We start from the raw sequence: 8872 nt of genomic DNA, 5'->3' as shown, positions 1-8872 counted from the left end.
AACTATTTCCTTAGGTTGAACTTTAGCACTACCTTTCTTGGGACCCATGGCATGATATTTAATAAGAACTTTTATGTTCAGAAATAAAAAAAAACAGCGTTGAATGTAATGAAACGCCATTTTCTGGGCGAGATCCGGAGGCTTCCCGGAGCTATCCAGGATGATGTGTATATCATTAGACTTTGGCATCAGTGTGAATGGAGTTCTAGGCCTACCGGGGACCATAAGCCAGAACCTGGACCCCTCAGAGAGGTACGAGGAGCAATGGCCAATAGAAATGCACGTGATTTGGAGCATTCTATGTCTGCCATTGACCGGGCCAGACACCCAGAAACCTAAGCGCCTCGAAACAAACCCCCGATTCTGGTTAAAACGACTAAGAGAGACAAACAAGTGGACAGAACTCCCCAAATAAAAACGAGCATGACATCACCCGAGCCTCACCGCACGTCTGCGCAGCTCCCTCTTCCCCCACCTCTGCGCCGGCAATCCACCCTGCAGTTCTGAGGCTGGATGTCAAAACACGCAAAAAAATCACCGACCGGAGGAAGGGAGGGTTGCCGGGAGCCTCCGGGTCTCACCCAGAAAATGGCAATTTGTTACATTCAATGCTGCTTTTCTGGAGGGATCCCCTACGGCTCCCCAGAGCTAACTACCCAAAGCCAATGACAAAAAAAGGGACAAACCTGGGAGGCGAAAACCACGCGCCCGAACCCGAAAACAAAACAACTGGCAACACCAAATGACCCCGCAGACGACTTGGGAGACCTGAACCCTGGAACAAGGACAAAGGGAACCCTGGTCAACCCAAAGCGCATCCAGGGACCACGGCACGCAGGCAACTGCTAAGAGCCACAACCGGTCACAAGATGCACCCTCGGCCAACCAACCAACCATCAACAACCTCAGGAACCCCTCCAGAAAACAACCGTCCCAACCCCCAGAAAAGAAGAGACCGCCGCAAACGACGGGACAAGGTAGGACACCAGCAACGAAGCCACCTGATCACCAAACAGACAGTGAGAGACTAGTCAAAATTGCCAGACTCGAAGAGAAGATTGAACCCCGTCTCGGACCAGACTGATCATTTGAAAGAGGTGGAGCCGTGGGAAAACTCCTGGGTGCGGACACCGAGCAAGCAGCGCCTGAACCAAGGCTATCAAGGAACCAAAGGAACGTCCACCAGGAACCCAAACCCGGCGAGCCGGGAAAGAACCAACCCAGGCGAGCAGACATGCCCCGTCTGGAAGGGCCCCCCTCTCCCCATTGGGACCCCTGAAGGACCAACAAATCAGAGAATGAATGACAACGAGAAGCCGCCGCCTGCAGAAAGTGCCGAACCTCAAACTCCACAAACAGCAAGGACAAAATGGCAGTGAAAACCTAAGAGCCGGGGCCCAGACAGAGGCCAACGAGTAAGTGAGCACCACGTGCCAAAAAGCGAGACTCAAAAGCGGAAAACTGTGACACCGCATCCCGCAGGAGTGGCGCAACCAGCCCCAGTATGGCAGAACAACACACACATCGCCGAGAAGCTACAAGGAGAACTATATAGGGCAAGTACTGCACTAAAATAAAAGTGTATTGTTTGGAAAAGGAATACAAAGAACAGGCCGTAGCCAGTGCCGTAATCCTAGTTGCTCCTGTTCCAACGAAAAGAAACTGAAGGGGCAGGAGTGGGTGATCGAAAATTCACATCCACCAGCAGATATTGCAACACAGAAGCTCGTAGTGACATACAAGGAGAAGAGGAAAGAACTCGGCTCCATAACTGAACACTGGGTCTGTTGACCAAACCACATACTAGAAAGTGAAGGGACGACTGGTGGACTGTGTGGTTTGGTCAACATATTTCAGCCACCATATATTTATTTATTATATATATCCATATATTTATTTTTATTGTGACTCCTCGCCTGCACTGGGTCTATTCAACAACAGGGAACTAAACATGTACATAGGCCAACATAGCACTAACATTAGTATAGCCAATATGCACCTACCAAGATACACAACGTGTGGTATAGAGGTAGGAAATACGTAAAGATGCAATGAAAAGACCTTAAATATGGTTCAAGCACCGGTAGCTAGGGACAAGAGAGTATAATCAATATGAGGAACTAATAACACCCAGGAAGAATTGGTAACGGAATGTACATGATCAATTATATATACAGACACACTCCAATGTATATACAGTGGTACCTGTACCTCGGTATTAGAGTTTAATCTGTTCCTGGAGACAGCTCGTATTCCAAAAACTCGTAATCCGAAGCTAATTTCCCCATAAGAAATAATGAGAAATTAATTAATCCGTTCCTGACTACCCCAAAAACCTCACTTCAAACTATATTTTATACCTAATTCATCTAAATAAACCTACAAAACTATGTTCAAGTTATTACTTACCCTTGCTGATGAATGCTGTAGGCGTATGGAAGATGGTGAGGAGGGGGAGGGGGGAGGAGGGGGAGGGGGGAGGAGGAGAGGTGTGGTGGATATGGATGACACTATGGATACCACTTCTTTTTCTAAATTTTTCAAACCATTCCCTGCTTGCCTTAAAGTCTATCGTACCTGCACTCGTTCCAGGGGTTTTCTTTACAAGGTCTTCGTGCAATACCCTGACTTTCTCACAAATGATGGCCTCTGAAACACTATCACCCGCTAACTCCTTGTTGTGCATCCAAATTAATAACTTTTCCACTTCTTCAAGTATATGTGGTCTTTGTTTCGTGATCGTTCTTACGCCTTTTGCCACTTTAGCACTCAATGTCGTTTTACTTGCTAAGTATAGTGCATATCGTTGACTTGGCTTTGTTGTACTGCCAACAAAGTTCAACAACACGTGTACCATTTTCATGCTTCCGAATGATATCTTGTTTTTTATCTATTGTCATCCTCACATGTGCTTTCTTGCCTTGATCCTTACCACTGGCTTTTTTGGGACCCATGGTGAGATATATAATAACAAACTTTATAATCAAATGACCAAAAATCCAACAAAACACTGAAAATCCGGGTGAAGAATTGATGTGGGATAGTCACTGGGCACGAGACACTGGTAAACTGAGGGGCGGAGGGGCGCTGATCGCCGTACCACCACGCGCTAGGTCGGCCTAAACGCGTATCAACAAACTCGGATTCCGAGGTAACCCTCGCCTTCCGAGGCACATTTTCCGAGGAAATCCTGCTCATATTCCGAAAATCTCGTATACAGAGACACTCATATTCCGAGGTACCACTGTATAAGGAAGGGTGCAGCCAGGCACTGAACTACAGTCAATGAATGAGTGTCCAGAAAGCATTGAAGGAGTGCCCAGAGTCAAGAAAAGATCCAGTCGCTGAAAGACTAAATCATTGATTATCGAAATTCGAGGTTGCGCCCCACAGTGTAACGAAGAACAATAGATACGCACATAGTAAGGTCACATTAAGATGCACGCAAATTGGCCATTCAACACACTACAAATAATACCCAACACTCATCCAAAAATCGAGAACCAGTGCCTGGCTGACAGTGTCGCCAGACCGTATAATCTCAGCTGTAGAGAATAGGCACTATAGTGTCATGACACAGCGTAGCCAAGTTATATTCTGGGAGCAACGCTAGTGGAATATGTCCAGAGCTGCATGTGCAGTAGATGATTAGGTGTAGTGTAGAGGTGGAGGCAGTGCCACTCTGAGCCACCCCACACCCGTATGCAGAGAAAAGAACTAGGTGTTTTTCCCATATATAAAATCCAGAACACCCCCATTATCTAGGTTCCATGACTGGAGATATAAGACGAGCAAGAGCGGCGTATTACCCATGATAAAGGACGCAGAACACCAACACATGTGTACACCGTTCATAAACAAAACGATCACCCACGGCCCATGCGCAGAACTCAAGAGGTCCGAGCTGCACCACTCGTCTTTCAGGGAGGGTGCCAACACTTATTTAACAATTATTAGTAATGTTGAGGCAGAGTATGGAGAGAAGAGGCGATTATAAAATAATCAGATATAGTAACGAAAGATGACAAGTAGTACAAAAGAACCCAACGAGTCCTATAAAGGACTAGAGGTTAGCTTCACTGGAAGTCGACAGACGTTCCAATAATATTTTCAGTATCAAAGATCTACTAGAACCTTCGAGTTCCTTGATCAAGCACAAAAACACCGAGGCTCATATGGGCCCATTGGCATCCGTGACCAATGGTCGTGCAAGGATCCCGATACGATTTGAACATGATTGCGACATGATGTAGAGGAGGCACTGGTAAACTGAAGCGCAACTGCTGTGCCACCATGCACTAGGTCGGCCATACACGTGTCAACAAACTTGTATCCCGAGGTAAAGTTTGTAACCCGATTCAAATTTAACAAAGAAATCAGGCTCGTAACCCGAAACAGGGGCATTCATAAACCGAGGTACCATTGTACATGTTCTAGATAAGAACGGTGAGAAAGTGGTGAAAATTACCCACAGGAAGGACGGAACCGACGGGCCCAAAGGGACACGGAACCAAACCCAGGGAGCGGCCGACGCCCAAACTAACTCGTACACAGAGGGGGGTAGGAAAACCCAACTCCTTGTAACAGAAAGCCCCGTTCTGAGGGCTGGAAAACCCAGACGGGGTCCAATGAGGCCCAAGGCATAAGTTAGCGCCTCCCCAACCCCGTGGAACTTCTACATCAGGCCCGGAGGGCGAGGCATGCTCCAAAGCCCTGGCCTCACAAGGAAAAGCCAGGGGGCCGGAAAAGCAGGAAGAGAAGTAGCCCACTGGGCAGACCCCGGAGCCACGGCTGAAAGAGTGGACGCGAATGCCTCCATCGCCACCCCAGAATGGGCAACCCCCGAAACTGCCCAAGTCTCAGACACCTCTGAACCCTGCCCCGACTCCGAAGCCCTCAGACACTTCGGAGTCGGAAGCAAGAGGGGAGGGGAAAGGGAGCAGAATGAACCACAGCAGGGGAAGAACGAGGGGGGGCGGACTGAACCAAGGTCGAAGCGACCAACACCCCCATGTCCGGGGTCCCTATAAGCAAAGCGGGGCAGCCTCGGGGCATTTGGGGAAGCAACTAACCTAGCACGTTGCAGCAACCTACGCCTACCATACAATACCTGAGCCGCCTGCACCCGATTAATGTCATCAGTTGATTGGGTGAATTGAGTCAAACAAGCAACAATGCTCGCAGGAATCCGGGGCAAAGATGTCACCGACCCAACAGGCAGCATGATGGAGGCAAAAACAATGAGCGTAGCCCTGAGACAAGGGGACAGAGCAACCCTCAAACTCTTACAAGGCAAGAGGCATTGCATCCAGTGGACCCAGTGCACCCCCACAGGGTTTCCCAGAGCCCCTAGACTGGTATTGGTAAGGGTAAGACTACCAAACTTCTAAAACTGAACCCCTGGGATGTGTCCACTCATTGGGACCAAGCAGAGGGTACACCAAGCAACAGAGGTCAAGACCCTAATATAACGGGGAACAAGGGACACCAAAGGCAGACACCACCCCCCCCACCCACCCACCCCCGCAGGCACAAACAAAAAGAAAAAGAAAAACCCTGCAAGAGGACAATGTATCCAGGAGGAACAGAGCCAGCCGCTTCAATAAGTGAAAACTAGCTGTGCAGTACCCCACGCCTCTACCAGTGCAAAAACTACCACTTACCCCAAGGTAAACAAGGGAGGAACCCCCCCCCCCAACACACTCGGGCGGTCAATCACCGAGCAGCAAAAGACCAACAGAGGTAGACCCCAAGGTGACTTGTGGAAGATAGCCCCAAGCCCCAAGGGGACTTGGGGTTTAGGACAGGGGACTCAGGGAAGGGAACCCTAAGCGCATGCAGCCTGAGTACCTGAGAATATTACTCCCAGCTCGCATGGCACCGTAAGAGCAATACTGTACACAAGGCACTGCACAACACACAATCTGGAGGTGGAGCCACAATCGCATCAGCCGAGAACTGGGGTGTGGATAGCCAGCACGAGAGATCTGGGACTCCCCCCTTTTCCCTCCTGGGGAGGGGGGAGCTGCGCAGACATGCGGCGAGGCTCGTGTGACGTTATGCTCATTTACATTTGAGGAGTTCTGTCCACTCGTTTGTCTCTTTTAGTCATTTTAACCAGAATAGGGGTTTGTTTTGAGGCGCTTACCTTTCTGGGTTCCTGGCCCGGTCGATTACAGACATAGAATGCTCCAAATCACATGTGCATTTCTATAGGCCATTGCTCTTCATGCCTCTTTGACGGGGGCCAGGTTCTGGCTTGTGGTTCCCGGTAGGCCTAGAACTCCATTCACACTGATTCCAAAGTCTAATGATATGCATATCAGCCTGGATAACACTGGGGAGAAGTAGGGGCTTTTCCCAAAAAAAGCAGAAAACAATTACAATCTTTACAGAGAATTCAAGCGCAGTTGTCACTAGGCGGGAGACACTGGTAAACCGAGTACCTAACACGTGCCCAGCTGCACCACACGTTCGCTTGACCCACACAACTACAGGATCAACAGACGAATCGTGTTCCAAGGCAAATGTCGTACACAAATTCAAATTTTACGATGAATTTGACACCTTATTCCAAAACATAGTAATCTAGGGCATTCATAAACCAAAGTACAGTTCCACTGTACGTGTTTACAAAAAAAGAAGGAACAAGAGGAACAGATAGTATTGTACTATCCTGACACAATTCACAAGAACCTTAGGAAAATTTATTGTAGAATAAATGAATTTATTAAAAAAACACAGGATACAGAATTTAGTACCAGTACACGCTACTGGTACTTAACATTTCTTCATGAATAATTATATTATTCCACGAGCTGAGTTCCACGAGTCAGAACCAGGGGCTGAGTACATGGGCATGTTGTCAATTTCTCATCAAAGTCTTCTGAGTTTGTGTTAATATCAGCTATATTATCTGGAGCTTGGATGTCATTCATAAAGAAGCTGTCTGGGTCTTCAACGTTCATCTTATTTATTGCGGGTGCTAGACTGCCTCATACTGGCTTCTCAGAATTTCATTAATTTCATTGTTGTCCTCTGTGTGTGAACCTTCAAATGGTAAGTAAAGGTCAAATACAAGTGGAGGTTGTTGATTTTGATTTGACATACCTGTGTATGAAAAAATATTTTGGATTTTTCTTTATCTTTCGTATAGCTTTCTGTTCCAATTCCATTTCCTCAGACTGGAAATGGTCCAGTTAGTTGCATAGTTGGAAATGATTACTTCAGCGTCTGATCTATTCTTTTAGGTCTCCCTGTTTAGATTTATTTTTCTTTGTTGTGAAAGTTGTGTCTGCTTAAGCTGACACGACTTTCACAACACAAAAGTCGTGTTGTGAAAGGGTGTGTGCCTTTATCTTATTTAAGGAAGCACAATTCTTCTAAGCATCAGAGTGAAGTTTTCTAAGTTAGTGTGAAGGCTATGCTGATCTGCTTCATCTTTTATGATATAGCAAATTAATCCTTTTATAATCGATTTGAGGAATGTGAAGTAAAGTTAACTTGCCGGGTCAGAGTACACTGAAAATAGTTCCCTTGCAATATATTAATCTCAAAAGAAGGAAACTATTTTGTAATGAGTTGTTGAATCCCACTGATCTAGAACTGTTGCCCTTACCAACCACTGTGTTCCTAACAAAAGTATCAGATATAAGGAATCTTTCCCATCATTTGTCAGTCTGTAACTCTCTAGATAATACTCTCTCCTTAATGAAGATCTGCAGAGCCAGCTGTGGCATTCTCTTATCCCAAAGTTGATGTTAGAAGGCAATTTGTGAGATGCACGAGAACAGGTCAAGTGCAAGGAATGATATGTATTTGATAACAAATAAATTAGTAATGTCCATCATCAGAGTGTAGGGAGAGTGAATAGGTCCACACACACTTGATGCACCAACTGTGCCACTTGCAAAACACTGCTTCAAATCAACTCCAATATTGCCAAAATAATCTTTGAGGTGTTGATAAAAGGCTTCAAAGGTACAGCGTGTGACAAACTAGTTCCACAAACTGAGATGACATCCTATTGTGTACCAGTAACCAATAGGATGTCTTATAGTATCAAACGCAAAAACATTTTCCGCACACTATCAGTCGACTCGTCTATAATGAGAGAATGATCTTTTTCAGATCATTAAATTCATTAAGCAGGGCTGGTGATACAACTTTTCTTTACGTGGGCATTGAACTTGGTGGTATGTAACCATAAATTAAAGGAGCTTGTGCTCGAAGTTGATGACAATTCTGCTTTCAAATGTTCACTGAAGTGATAAGTGAACTGAATAGAATGATATGCAACATATAGGCAGACATAGTAAGTTCATGTGGACCAGACCACACACTAGAAGGTGAAGGGACGACACCTTTGACGTCTTTGTCTTCCCTTCACCTTCTAGTGTGTGGTCTGGTCAACATACTTTAGCCACGTTATTGTGACTCATCGCCTGCATAGTAAGTTCATCTTCCTTCTTTGATAGAACAGACTTGCTGCTCAATTTCCAATGACTTGTAATATATTCTGCCTGTTTTAATGATTCACTATGCTTCTTTAAGGCAGCTCAATGAGCTCTTATGTCACTTATACAAACTGTATAATATGCCTTATTACCATCTTTCACTTCAACTATCCACTTTCCAAACTTGGGATCCTTTATCCAGGACATCTGAAACGTTTTGGATATTTACACCACTTCCTTTTTCCAGTTAAGAGGGAGGACTGCAGTCATACCATATGCTATAGCACACAAATCTTGAGGCGAGTAATCTCGCACATTAAGTTTGACTAAATATCCAGTCAGGGATTAATATGGGTGTGGTAAATTTAAAATGGTATTAAATGATAAATTAGAAAGAGTTATCTATGTACTGTATA

Source organism: Procambarus clarkii, chromosome 79 (assembly GCF_040958095.1).
Source record: "Procambarus clarkii isolate CNS0578487 chromosome 79, FALCON_Pclarkii_2.0, whole genome shotgun sequence".
Classification (NCBI taxonomy): domain Eukaryota; kingdom Metazoa; phylum Arthropoda; class Malacostraca; order Decapoda; family Cambaridae; genus Procambarus; species Procambarus clarkii.
This window is presented reverse-complemented; position numbering follows the sequence as displayed.